General features: G+C 35.6%; 1 long non-coding RNA gene across 1 annotated transcript in view; it reads left to right on the top strand.

The window, feature by feature from the left end:
• LOC149918111 (uncharacterized) overlaps positions 1 to 13,578 on the top strand; it is a 95,350-nt gene extending 81,772 nt beyond the window's left edge. Inside the window, exon 3 of the long non-coding RNA XR_016466378.1 lies at positions 13,498 to 13,578. This is a non-coding gene — a long non-coding RNA (uncharacterized LOC149918111). The remainder of the gene's footprint in view (positions 1 to 13,497) is intronic.
• Positions 13,579 to 14,538: the final 960 nt, after the last annotated feature.

The following is a 14,538-nucleotide window of genomic DNA, read 5'->3' as shown; positions in this document are numbered from 1 at the left end:
GGATAAAAACTGTTTACAAAGGAGTACATGTAAATACTAAATGTATTTCTGATTTATGGTACAGAAGTCACCATCTTCACAGATGGATAAACGTGTTAATGGCAAAATGATATAAATCATACAAGACCACAGAGGCCACTATTTCCTACCTTATCAGAATATTCTCATCTCTCTCCAAAACTTTAATTGCCAGTGTTTATCCGCAGCTGCTCACTGATGCTTTTTAAAATCAATTTTATGACAATCAGTAAACACTTTTTAAAAATTAATGGAGATCTCAGAGTAGGTCAGCTGGCTTTTGGCTGACCCTGGCATGACTGACAACTGGCAGCGTATGTTATGTTTGTAGATCTAGCAGGAAGAGAAAGTGATCATTTAATTTACATCATGATTTGTGGGGCCCAGATATTTTTGGACATTCCATTGTAAGAAATTATCAATTTGATGAGTATTGATTTTATTTATTTATTTATTTATTTTTCAGATTTATTAAGGCTATAATATAATATGACTGTCTTTTCGGGTATACTCATTTGGTGGGGGTAACTTTACCTATCAATAAGAAATATATTTATTTAATTGTTCCGCCAGCTTGTCTATACTTCCATTTATCCTTTTGGTAGGAAGCTTTTTTTTTTTTTTTTTTTTTTTTTTTTTTTTTTTTGACTCATTATAATAACCATTGTAAAAATAATTGTTAGTTACTCATGTCTACAAATACAATTATTGTCTCCAAGTATTAATAATTGCCCTATGATTATGCAGTTGAAATCCATCTTAACATCTTTTCCTCAACTTGCTAATCGTGCTAATATTGTTAATTTGAGTATTGCAGCAGTGTTTAGTGATCTCTGCAAGTTTCAAGGTTTATTTCTGGTAGGACTTCTTCAAAATCAGAATGAGAGCAGTCCATACACCAGAAAGCTTAAACCAATGCTAAAAATACATCTGGCAGAGGATGTCGTGATTGAAATCTCAAGCTAGTGAAAGTACCATCTTAATTTTTACTGTTTAAAAAGTGTGTGACCAGTTACCTCTTTGCTCATTATATTCCAGTAGTTTTCCATGATCATTGTAGCAAATGAGTTCTGAACAGGAATCTTGTTTACTGCATAACAGTAACTGTATTGACTGTTTCTGTGAGGATGTCTCATGTAGGAAGTTCAGTGGAAATTTATATCTGAGCAGTGAAACCCAAACAGACACTGGATGATAAAGCTTGTATAGACATACAAAAATACATACATTCAAAACCAGTAGAGAATTTATAGTGATCACCAGAAATAAGGAATTGTGACTGGGGCAGAATATGAACCAGGTCTTAGTAACATGATTTTCACTGACTGAAATCATTTAGTGTGAGGAAGTTTCCAGATAGAAAAGATTTAAAGATTTAGATTGGCAGATAAGAAACATCAAATACACAACAATGCAAGAGGAAGAAGAGATAGGAAGATAGAAGAGAAACGGAAGAAAATTTTTAGGTTTGGGAAAGGTAAACCCACAAAATGTGAGGAGTGAAGTAATTACTGCTTTGAGGAGATGTGATCAGTTTAATGGTAACAAAGTAGAGCCTATCTGCTTTGGTATCTGCCTAGTTCAGAAATGAAAACTACCACGTTGATAAGATCATAAGATAATTCAAGTAAAAGGTGACCTCAGGAGGCCCTGGTCCAGCTTCCACATCCAAGCAGGGTCAGTTAGACTTCATGCTATTATTTTAATAATTCATATAGTAGTTATTAACAGTTTATAATGTAACCTGTTGTCAGAAGATGGGGCTTAGTACTACTCCTAGTTAGTTTCCAGTATCATAGTCCAGCAAATCTACACCATGGTGTATGTGGTACTCCTCTGAAAGCCCTTGCATGTAATAACTCACAGACATTACTCTGACCTTTTCTTTATCAAATTTTCTTGTATCAACAATACAGGATACTACAAAAAACTTTTTTAAGTCGAGCTGGATTTTTGTGTGTCAAGGTGTACAGGGTTGTTGACCTCCAGGAGAGTCACCAAAGCATCAGAGTCTGACTGTTTTATCTACTGTGTTCATCAGCTGTACAGGAACTAGGAAAAAGCATGCCATATCTCCATCTCTGCCTTCTTTCTGTATCTACTCAATGTCTATATTACCTGAAGCATATTAGACTGAATACTGAAGAAGTGATAGAGAGCTGAACATCTGAGATAGCTGAAGGAATGAATGAGGCATACTGGCCAAAGCAAGACAGTTGTACAGATGGCAGAGTTCAAGGAAACAACAGGGTAGTGTTTGTCATTATGTCAGGCTTCAGACAGTTACAACCTATCATCAAGTATTTTTGTGTATATTGTGGAGTGCGGGAAATTCTGTAAACAGAATTTTTCAAGGATAAAATGGTATCTTCGTAGCACATGGAAAACAACAGGGTGGGAAGAAGCTATGTTTTACTGATCACACAGAAAAAAAATCTCTGCAAGGCACACATTCTTTTTCATAACTGAAACTCAGATTCAGTTTCTGGATTGAGCTCTGTCACGTCAAACATAGGTGGCCTTCAGTAACTCTTTGCCACCCACTGTAGCAGATCTGGTGTATTATAAGGATAGCATTTTACAACTCCACTGAAGTTGTATGTTGTTTATTTATAACACATCTGTTTTAGTCTGGTGGAAGTTTTTTCACTGGATGACGTTTTGGACATTACTCAAGTAGTTTCAACTGTGGTAATCTGTTTTGTACATCTTAGAGGATATTTCTTTATTCTAAGAACCATATCATTTTTCTAACATCAGTTATCATAAAGTTTTGGTAGAATCCTTCCATATTTGTTTTTTGAAAACCATTGTTGCCCAATGTCTGTCTATCTTGCTGGACTATTCTGCAAATGATAACAGAGTAAATAAAAACGAGGTGACTGCAGCACCATATTAATACTTGAGGAAATAAAATGCTCACCAACTCTTTAAAGTAACCTTGCTACAGAATGTCATTGTTTCTTCTAGAAGTGAATTGAAATAGATCTTCAAAAGCCTCCATTACAACTTAATTCTCTTTATTATTAGAACTGTAGCCATCAGCTCACAGCCTGAATGATGATGATTTCAAAACTTTTAGCACATTGGCATGTAGATTCTCTGTGTGAGTGGGAGTATACTCCTAACTTGATAGTTTTAGCTAGTCAAAGAAGGAAAGGTGTAACAGCAACTCATGGCATTTCCAAAACTAATTTGTTCTTGCACAAATAACCTACTAGTGCGGGAAGAGCTCTTTTAGTTAAACTTCTGTAGCGAGATCTTGAGCCTTGTTTAAAATAACTACATTTAAGGAGGTAATTCTGAAGTGTTGTGACACTAAAAAGCTCTGTTTATATACATTATATCTTTGTTAGAGTATTCTGGCAGAGTTATGAAAGAGTGTTTTTTGGCCTTAGTTGAACTTCAAAATACCTTGTACATTTTTCTTCATTGCTAGTATCTCATTTTCCCCACATTCAAAGCAGAAGCTTCAGTAGCTAAGGCACCACAAGGTTCCGTTCCTCACTGCATGTCAGATGGATTTGATGAGAGTCAGCATAGTATAGCACATTCAAAAATCATGTGAAAATTTAAAATTATACAGCTTTTGGCTCAAAGAAATCCATTGACAGGATGGAGAATGTCCCTGCTATACAGTACTGATATTCTATGACTAAATTATGTATTTAAGTATAAAATGGATAGAATGCAAAAGGTATCTAAATGATTGATTAACACTTCTAAAATGAAAATGAGTTTTTCTTTTAACTAATGACTGAAAATCTCTTAAACCAAAAATGATTCACTTAAAATGTCATGCTATATAAATTCCAATAATAAATTTAACCGCAGATTAAATTTGAAATTGAAAGTCCACATTCTTTTCTGCTGCTAATGAAAAGAATCTACTTTTTATGTGAACAGTTGTAAATGCCAATGAACTTTTGATTCTTTTGCTGTTTGGCAGGATAGCTATAATTTTCTTTGACATGTTTCATTTTTGAGCTTTGAGGTTGTATGGGAAGTGTTGAGTCACAGCCTGAACCACTGAGGCAAGAACTGAGTCAGCCATGGGAGCACAGGTGAAGGCAATTCACCTGTGTGACCAGAAGAGGTGGAGCCTGGCTGCATCTCTCCTAGACCCCATTTAAGGGCTGACTGCCACTAGGGCAGGATCTTTTTCTGGAGATCCCTCCCTTTGAAGTTTTCTACTGCAGCTCAGGACACGGGTGAGCATTTCATTTTTGTTACTCTTTTTCCACCACGACAATCTTTCTAATTATAGGCCTGTGTATATTTGTTAATTGTACAGAGGTTGACTATTTTGTTCTAGTGGGAATTCGGAGATATATACAGTATCTTTTCTCCATGTAGTTGTGCAGTTTGGGATGGGAGAAGGCTCAGCTGCTCAATTGGGATACTATCCATTGACTAAATGTATGAAGTCTGAGTTATGAAAACACTTTTTTCTTGATGCTTCAAAGGTGGTGTAGCATATTTTTCACCACTGAAGCATATCTGAGATGTGAGAAACATTAACAATGAGGAGAGCTTTAGGTCAGGATCACTCTGCATCATAGATGGCATTATCTTCTGCTTTAGCTGGGCTGAAAACTGCTGGAAAATAATCCTTTTTGTGCCCTTGTCAGTGGCTTTGGCCTAGAGTAATAGCAAATCATCTTTACCTGAATCAGATAATCATTACAAAATGAATTTTTTTCTTCTCTCTCAGAAGTCATTGAGAGAAAAACAAATTTGATAGGTATGATGAATATTATTTGAAGTTAAAGCTTACTGGTATATACAAAATACTAAATGCTGCTGCTAATTGAGCAACTCTGTGCAACTGTAAATTAGCTGCTTGACTTAAAAAAAAAAAAAAGAAAAAAAAGAAAAAAAAAGAAAAAGAAAAAAAAGGTGATTACTGAAAGCACTTTTTCCCCCTAGAAAACTTGCTGCTCTCTTTTTCCTTAGCATTCACAAGGGGCATTCAGTTAATCATACTGAGGTCTCTCCCTTAGCACTGCAGTAGCTGATTACCCAGCAGGAGGTGCAGTTCCAGCAGGGTAAGTCAGAATGGTGTTGGTCGTTCCCTGGGGAGGGACATCCTGTAAAAACACCAAGGTTGAGAACTGTCATATTCACAGCAGTAGGTGCATTTTCCTCAGAAATTAATGGAGCGAGCTGGGCAAAAATGTTTTTAAACTACATCTTCCCTAGAGTAAGATGCAAATTCAAAGCTCTTTTGAAGCACTGGAATGAAAGTTGAAGATAAGACTTTTTAGTTTTTGACATTGATGATATAGGCAACACTTGCACTGCGAATATTCAATTGAAATGGAGGATAAGTGGGGCAGATGTTATTCAATCAGGTCCCAAATGCAGTCCTAAACTATTTCAGAGCTGGCTTAACTAAGCTGTTTTTAATTATGCTTACTGCAAAATTCCTAATAGAGATTTCCTTCCTTCAGATTGTTATGAATTGATTAGCAGTGCTAGATGTTTTTCTTAAAACAAGGATTTAAAGGAATCTTGTCATCAAGACTCTCATTCAACAAAAGATGGTTTAAAAAGGAATGAAGCTTTGAGATACAGATTTTTTTTTTTTTTTTTTTTCTTTTTCAGCGGCAGTTCATTTGCTGCTTGGCAGCAAGCAAGGATTTTGGGCTGCTTTCTGTATTGTTGACAATGGAACACAAAGTTATCTGTTTACAGAAAGATTTTACAGAAAATTTTTCAAGCACCTTTGAGTATCATGTTTATTCTGTCCTCTTGAACAATGGCATGAGAAGAGCTTGCTTTTAATACATGATTTATGCAGATTTCTTGCTTCTAGAGCAAGATTAATCATCTAGGATCGACTCGGATTATGTAAGACCTGAATGACCCCTATCTTGAGTTCCCTCTGGCACTTGCTTTCAGCTCGTGTGGTTTTCCCCATTTTGCTTTGCTCCAGCCTAGTGTCACATTTTTGCCCTTCTAGTTTGATTTCTGTGTAAGCTCTTACACTGTGTCTTTTACTACAGGATTTTAAGAATGTGAATGGCCAGATTTAAAGTCTGCCTTGCTTGACGTACTGCCTCTGTCTGCTCTGTACAAGAGACCTAAATAGAAGTTGAAAAAAAAAAAATCTTCCTAATTTTTCTTTAGCCATCAGTAGTATCTAGCTTAAGGTCATCCAGAAGTGAAATTGTGTCACTATATCCTATGAAGTGTACACAGTTAGTTTTCATTTCTTCTTCAACCAACAGGCCCCACTAACACTGAGAATTCACTCCCTAAAAGGAAATTTCAAATGTCACTGAGTGTGTGGAGACAAAATTAGCAGAACTTGATCGTAATTTATGCATTTTTTTGTTGCCTCCATCCACTAATTGTTGTTAAGTCAGTGCTATTACAGAACTGAATCTATAGTTCAGTCAATGACCTTTAAAATCTTTCTAGCATAATCTATAAATCACTCATTTTCATCAAATATTACTCACAATTTCACTTGTTTCATTTCTGTAGGAGTATTTCCAGTTGTCTGTTTAATGCATATATGTATCTGATGAACTGTAAAAGATACCTTTACTGTAAGGTATACTTTTAAGTTGCTTGCTTCTTTTTGTGTGTTTATATCTGTAATGAAACATCTCACATTGGTAGAAATCAGATGTGTTGAATCTGAGATGGCAAATGTTAAAAGTGGCAAGTAGGAGTTTTGTGTTCCTAAACAATACCTAAATAGTGGTATAATATCTCTAGAAGTCAAGTGACAAGGCCTTCATTGTTCTTTGATAGCACCCAGTTGTTCATGAACATATGGGAAGGCTTATTCATAAAAATTTCTTTTCCTTGTCATCTTAATTCTACCAGATTGTAAATTATGCAGCTAGATCAAATTAAAGTTAACTCTCTATTTCCAGATGCTCTGAGACTTTTTTGTTCTGTAGAGAAATTAATGTAGGAGGTTTCTAGGCTCTCTTCAGACACTTTTGTAAGTAAATTCATTGCATACTTCCAGCAGTGTCCTTAAGGGTAAGTAAGTATACTTTAAAACCCAGAGTGAATTAACATGACATTGATATGTTAAAACAAAGGTATCTTGAGATTTCTCACCTACTATGTACCTAAATGTCCCACTCACATAAAGATACAAGCCCAAATCAGAACTCTGGTTAGAAAATTGTCTGGGCTCTGACTTGCTCTGTTTTGCAAATTTTGGTCAGGTTTGCATTGCATTCAGTGTTCACTTCTTTTAACGGTTTTCAATTATTCTAATTTCAATTGTGCTTTAAATGTTGTGTTAAAATCTTCACATATTACATAAGCACATCCTTACGGTAGAGGAATGCACCCTCCCCAGCACCAACGCCCTTTACTGTATTGCAATGTTTAAATTTAGATATTTGAGGCTCCCACTAGACAACAAGTTATTAAAACATCTGCCTTTCCATAAGCCGTTCTGTTCTTTGCCATTCCACATGTCCTTTTCTACTTCACCAGGCAAAATTGCCCAATCTAAATTTCAGCTCAAGTGTTTGATGGCTTTCACGCTGAGCTCAAACTGTTAGTGCTTCCCTGAGAGAATAGAATTGAAACGAGATTTAATCTAAAATAACAAAATAGAATAAAGGTTTTACATATAAATAAGTAATGCCCTGTATATCTTTATGCACACTTCTCTTTTCTAGATTTTGCATGTAGTGAAGTTAAATCTTAAAATGCATAGATAACCCAAAGCTGACAGAAAAGAGCATCAGTTGCCTGTGTTCTCAATTAATGCCTATCCTAAAGTATATTATAATTCAAATTCATAGTTACTGTAAAATGCATTGAAGAAAATAGTATTTCTTTTGCTACCTTGTCTCAGACTGCTGGGTGCTTGTTTGTTTTTTAAAGTGGTGCTATTATCAAATAGCTTTCCAAAGCCATTACGAGCATTCTGTCTTTCAGTATTTTCAGTAATGATTGTTGTTGTTGTTGTTGTTTTTTGTATGCTTTCTCTTCATGGAAGACTCCAAGTTTGAGCTAGTTTTGTTTTTTTTGTTGTTGTTGTTTTCATAAAATGTAATCAATTCACTTTGTAATAGTAAAACAATAGGCTAGCTGTTAGTAATAGGTATTTCAGTATTTCATTCTTGAATAATAAAAAAAAAATCTGGACTCCTGTGCTAAAAAAAAAAGTATGGGATTGATTATCTATGCTAACTGAAATCACGTGCATGGTAAATGAAACAAGCCTCAGTCTAACTTGTCACCTATCCATTTTTTTCCACATCCAGATGAATTACCTTTAATCATATCTTCTCAGATAACAGGTTTGTTTTATTACCCGTGCAGCAAAGAAGGCTTACTAGGTTTACTATGTACTGGCATTAGCAGAAGCAGAACCAACAGGTTAAATAGGGTGATCATTCATCTTTATTCATTTTTTGTAAGACTGGAGTAGTGTCCAGTGCTTTACCCCCCTCCCCCCCCGCCCTGCGAAAGAGACTAACCGAGTTAGTATGATGTACAATTGGAAACAGGAAATTACATTTTTCAGCTTGTAGAAGAGACTGTTCTACTACTGTTCTCCACCATCTCATGGTGAAATGCTTTCAGTTACTAGTTCCCCTTTTTTAATTCTGTGTTTCCCTTCTATACAGTATGAACTGTTTCTCTTCATGGTATTTGCACTATACAATACTAATTCTACTATTTGATACTTGTATATCATGGGTACTCATGCCATAATATGAAGGCAAGGCAAATGTACATTCCATTAAGCAGTTATTTTGCTATCATGGGTATAATTTCAGGAGAGTAAATGTTTGCCTGTCCTTTGTGTGATGTGATGACTGTGCATATAGAAGCCCAAACCATTGCTTGCCAAACTTTCTGTATGTTCTCCATATCACTTGGACAAACGTGAGCTGAAATTTGTGTGCAGAAAAACCAGCCTTCCATTACTGATGTGAACACTGGAGTTCCTAACAGCTACGACTTCAGGGAGAATAACAAATAAAATTTTCAAATTAATTTTGCTGTTCCTTAAGCCAAGATAACATCGTAGTATCATAGAATCACCAAAGTTGGAAAAGACCCAGAGGATCACCCAGTCCAACAATCCACTGCTCATCAATAGCTCTCACTAAGCAATGTCTCTCAACACAATGTCCAAATGTTACTTGAACACCTCCAGGGTCAGTGACTTTACCACCTGCCTGGGCAGACCTATCATGAATTCTTCTCCATGCAGAGTGGCAGAGCAGGTTTTCAAGAGGCTGAGGGTTGACAACAAGCTGCTCTTGAACTGCCATGAAACTTTAAACTGTGTAAGATTAGAAACCAAAATCTAGCTAAAATTTGCTGTCTAAAAGAGCCTCCCATTTCTCCAGAAGACTGTTTTAAAAATCTTTCCCTTTATGGGGAAAAAGCTCTGATCAGTTGTCAATCTATGAGCCTATAGCATTAGCTGTTAGCTAATTATTCTCAAGATCAGACTGCTTAAAAATACATTTTTCATGGAAAACAAATTACATGAATCAAATTTTCTCAACAAACAACTGTCCCTTAGAATTTTCTGCAGTTTCATAACTTCCTACCTGCACTTAAACTCCAGAACTAGAAATGAGTAAAATCCAGGCTTTTCCATCTATCACTTTTGGGAATCTGAACAGGTAGCTATTTATTTCATCAGTCATCAGTACTTGTCAAGCAAAGTCCTGTGAAGATAGGTAGATCTCCCAGACATAAGGGTTAAGCGTGGCATACTTTACAGCCAGGGATCCAGAGAAGCAGAATCTCAACAGGGAGTATCTTCTCCCACCCATATCAATTGTACAACGTGGAGGTGGAAGATCCTTAACAAAAGGACTCCTTGTGACACTTGAAGGACAATTACAAAGCAATTCCATCTCCGTTCTACCCATTTCTTACATTTAGCAACAGACTGTACAGGCCATAAGTAGTATAAACATACCACATTTTCTAATTTGGAAAGTGTCATGCATCATTTTTTTCTTATCTACTTTGTGGCTTTTTGCAGCTTGGCCTGTGGATCCTGCTTGTGTAAATCTCCACACTTCAGTGAAACATGATTTTCTTTAGTCAGTAATTTAACATTCCACAAGGCTTGTTAAGATGAGCACACTCTGAGAATGGTTTGATTTTCCTAATATAAAATGTCTACATAGGGCAAATGTAGTGAATTACTTACTACCTTTGGCTACCGTACTTAGCTGTTAAAGCTGAGCTGAAGTATTACTACCTCTCTTGGTGACATGAAGTCATTAAAACACTTCTGTGGAGTTGGAGATATAATTTTAACATTCACAGGAGATACAAGTTTTAGAAAGTCTGGTGCTGTCAGCTTATACATTATCAGACACGCAGCATGTGCTTGCAAACTGCACTAGCAGTCTTCAACTTTGTGAGCCATGCACAGATAGAAGACCTCATAAAATGTGCTCTGAAAAAGGAAGCAAATCTGTAACTGTAATAAAGAATCATAACTTTATTTCTCATAAATATGAGAATAATGGACATTATTTACCTCTTCATTCTTTTATAGTGTTGATTTTACATTCCTCAGCTATAAAGCACAAAAAAAACCAAAACAAAACTGTGATCTACCTCATGTCTGAGCCTTAATGACAATACAAAGTGTATAATATTTGTTATTTTTATCTCAACTTCTATTAGTCTGCTGTCTATTTTCCTTTCTAGTATAGCTGAACTGATGAGGAACAAAATGTAAAAATATTATAAGTTGTTTCAATTAACTTTTAAAGGATATGTTAGGGATACAAACTTTATTTTTGGTGCTGTACATTGAAATAATATGAGCAGGTGAGTAAAAAGATTATAATAATTGTATGCATGAATATCAACACAGGCATTTTCTGTCTTTTCCCTTTTCTGTGTAACCTAGAATATTGCCCAATTTTATTAATATCCTGTGGATACACTGTTTTTTTGAAGCTGAATGAAAGTCCACAAACTTCCAATTATTTTCAGTTTTGCACTTGTTTGATTAGAGTGCTATTGTCTGTAATTTTTACTTTTTTTTTTTGTATCTTCAAAGCACACAATTCATGCCTTGAAAACGAATTGTTTTGTGTTTCCTAGCTCTGCTTTTTTTTATCTCTGCCAGTTATAACCTGATAACCTGATTTCATACTGTGCTTTAGCACAACAATGCAGTCATCAAACTAAAGCAACACAGTAAGTGGGCACATTAGCCATCATTTTACTTGATCACTTGGGAGAGATAAAATTTATTCATTTTCAGAACAGATAATGAAATATTTAAAACATTTTAGAGTAAATCATGGCAGCATTCCGAAGTTCTGACACTTGCTTTCCCGAAGCATTATACTATATACTGCACATACAAGACTCTCATGCAGATGTTTGGGAAATTTCTGCAGTTCGTGGGTTTTTTTGGCTCATTTGCATTTTGTTTATCTAAAGTGAAATCCATTCAATTTTATTGAACTGTAATTCTGGTAATTTACAATATTTACATGCTGTGGTTAGATTGAAATCAGTCCTTAATTCAAATTCAATCTAAATTTACAGCATAGTAATTAGGGCTTTGTAACTGACACTAGGGGCCTATTGATTTAATGAAAAACTTAACCTTACAGTAAGTGTTTAATTAGTTGCTGCAGTAGATTCTGCGCTGTCCTAAATTGTGGACTTTAGAGAATTAGGTACTAATTTGAATTACATTACTATATAAAGATCAGAACTATTTTTTTAAAAAGAGCATGTAGCCCTACAGATGAATTAATTTCTGTCTTTGAAAAAGATAACAGAAATAGGCAGTAACGTAAGCAATTACCTACCCTGTCTGAATTCAGGTAGAACCATGTTGACTGTCCTAGAAGAAACTGCCTACTTGGTAAAATATTGATTTAAGAGTTTTTTTTTAAAGTTACAATTTTTTTCACGGAAAGTTTTCTTAAGGAGATAAAACTTGAAATAATATATATGACTATATATTGAATATGTCACCTTGAAGCTGAAATGTCTAACTGTAAAAAGCAGTATTTGTCTTCATAGCCGTGCAGACATGACAGAAAATGTGTGTAGACATCCATTATTATGCACAGAAAAACATCTTCATTCACAAAATACACAAACATAGTAAGCAATTGCTATATTTCTCCAGCGCATAACATCTCTTAATCTACCGTAAATTTGCAGGCTTAGAAAGAATGAGTTACCAGGAATAGTGAGTGTTGCCTTCTTCCCTTTTTTCCCTCTTGAGTAGCATTGTTCATTGTCATGAGCGCCAGTTTCACAAGCTGGAAGTGACTGTGGTATTCTCTACATCTGCTGTTACCTTTTTGCTTTGCAACATAGCCATTGGAACAACTTATGAAACATAGCAGCTCCACGGCAGCAGTTGGACAGTAAGCACTGATCTCAGAGCCCTAGCGCTAAGTTTACCCAATTTCTGCCAAGCAGTAAACCACCGTGGAACAGTGAAGGTGAATAGCTTTTTGCCTTGCTGCTCTGATGTACGTTTCTTGTCCCTGGTACCCATCAAGTATCGCATTGTAGGTACTGCTAATACACATTTTTAGTGAGCCATCAGTTTTATGTTCCTAGAGGATCATCTAGAATCAACATGAATTATCTCCTACTTGCACCATACAGTTGATTTTCTGGAGAACAGAGAGGAGAATGATCGGATGAGATCTACTGTGCCATATTGCATATACAGAAAGACCAAACTAAGATTGACTTTGGCATTCATTTGTCCTCTGGGAAGAGGCTCTTAATGACCTTGTTAGCAGACTGACAAATTTGCAGGTCTGAGAGACTGATCCAGCAATTTCGCTTGTTCTTTCACTTCAGTTCTTCAGTAATCCTGCTTTTTCTCAAATCTTAGGAGAAGAGAATGGATATGACTGCTGGTGCTGCATGTTCTTCCCTAGAACCATGAGTTAAGGGAGAAGTGGAGCTGTAGGTAAAAAGAGCTAGCACAGTTCTTGTGAGATGAAGGTAACAGGAGATCAGGAGCTAGACGTTCTCTGGGCACGTGGTGGAACATCAGTAGATCCTAGCACAATCAGTCATTGTGCTATGGGAGCTATTTCTACAGATAGGCAAAAAGAACTGTGATAGTTTTCAAAATTGTGTGTTTTCTGGGACAAAACAAAACAACAACAAAAGTGGGAATGTTATCTGAGAGAAATATCTCCGAGGAAAATAACAGATTTTTTCAAACACTTAATAACAAGACAAAGGCCAAAGTAAAAAATAAAAAATAAAATAAAAAAAATTAAAGTACTGGTCTGAAGAACATTTAAAGAAGTGAAATAAGATAAATAACAGCACTGTCTCATGGAGTAGTGTACAGGTATGAAACTGAGACACAGACAACACCTTCCTTCCAGTTTCATAGGCAGTTTGAAGTAATCTAAAACACATTTCATAGAATGTTAATGTGAGAGTCGGAAACAATAAGGTTGGCAATCAAGGAGACATACAATTCCTATTTTTGTTCTTTTCCAGGAACTACGTTTCTCCATGATTAGACTTTTTAACCATTCCATTTGGACAGCATCTCTGTGGAGCCATTGTGCCAAGCAAGTCCTGGTATGAAATTCAATTTCAATGTATTTCTGAAAAAAACATAATTTAATGTAAAATTTATCTAAGCTCCTCATGTTTCATTATATTTTTTAATTATTTTACTGAATTTCAAGGATTTTTTTATGTAACAATTTTCTTTTTGGCATCCTAACTGTAAAGTGCTGCTAGGTACCTGGGAATTTTTGACCTGTCTGTCTTACCAGTAATGGCTTTTGGTGCCTTTCAGTGTTCCTAATTCTGAAAGTGTTAGCATTCACATGTGAAATTTTTATATAGAAGCCATGGAGCTGAGGAAACAGCTGATACATTGTTTGGGTATTTTGTTTACTAAGGAGGAAAAAGAGGTTATCACTGCTTTGTTGCTTTTTCATCTTCTGGTGAAAGAAAGCATAAGTAAAACATAAGCACAGGAGAATAAGTGTTAACCTACCTCAATGTAACCTAAAAATAAATAATGCCTACTCCTACGTTATTCTTAATGAGCAAATAGCTTTCAGAATACATAAAAATATTTGAATAGTCTACTTTCCTGTAATCATTTAGGAAAGCAAGAATAGATCTTGACAATGATCCCAGTCATGGTCCTAAAAGACTGAGATATTCTGCTTCTCTTTATTTATAGCATTTTATGAGAAAGATTGCCCAGTGTCACACCAAACACTTCCTGTAGTCAGAACAGATGATAGCTGGCTTTTCTCTGGATTAGCATTACAATGGATTGACACACATCATCTCCCAGCTACAGTTGTTGAGGTTAGAAGGCAATGTGCAACTTCTAGGGCAGGTGAAAAATACAACTATAACAAGCAGAACAGTTTAAAATCTTGCTATTTCGAGTAAAAGGTCATTTGTTTTTTCAAAGAAAGGAAAAGGAATAGAACATCTGAAGATTTTTAACCTACCTCTAGTAGAATACTGTGATACGTGAGGGAAAAAAGCAAAGCCTTAGAATAGAGCACA

The sequence above is a fragment of the Phasianus colchicus genome, chromosome 4 (genome assembly GCF_987193195.1).
Source record: "Phasianus colchicus chromosome 4, bPhaCol1.hap1.1, whole genome shotgun sequence".
Classification (NCBI taxonomy): domain Eukaryota; kingdom Metazoa; phylum Chordata; class Aves; order Galliformes; family Phasianidae; genus Phasianus; species Phasianus colchicus.
Note: the sequence above shows the minus strand (reverse complement) of the source record. Positions and strands in the feature narration are given on the sequence as shown.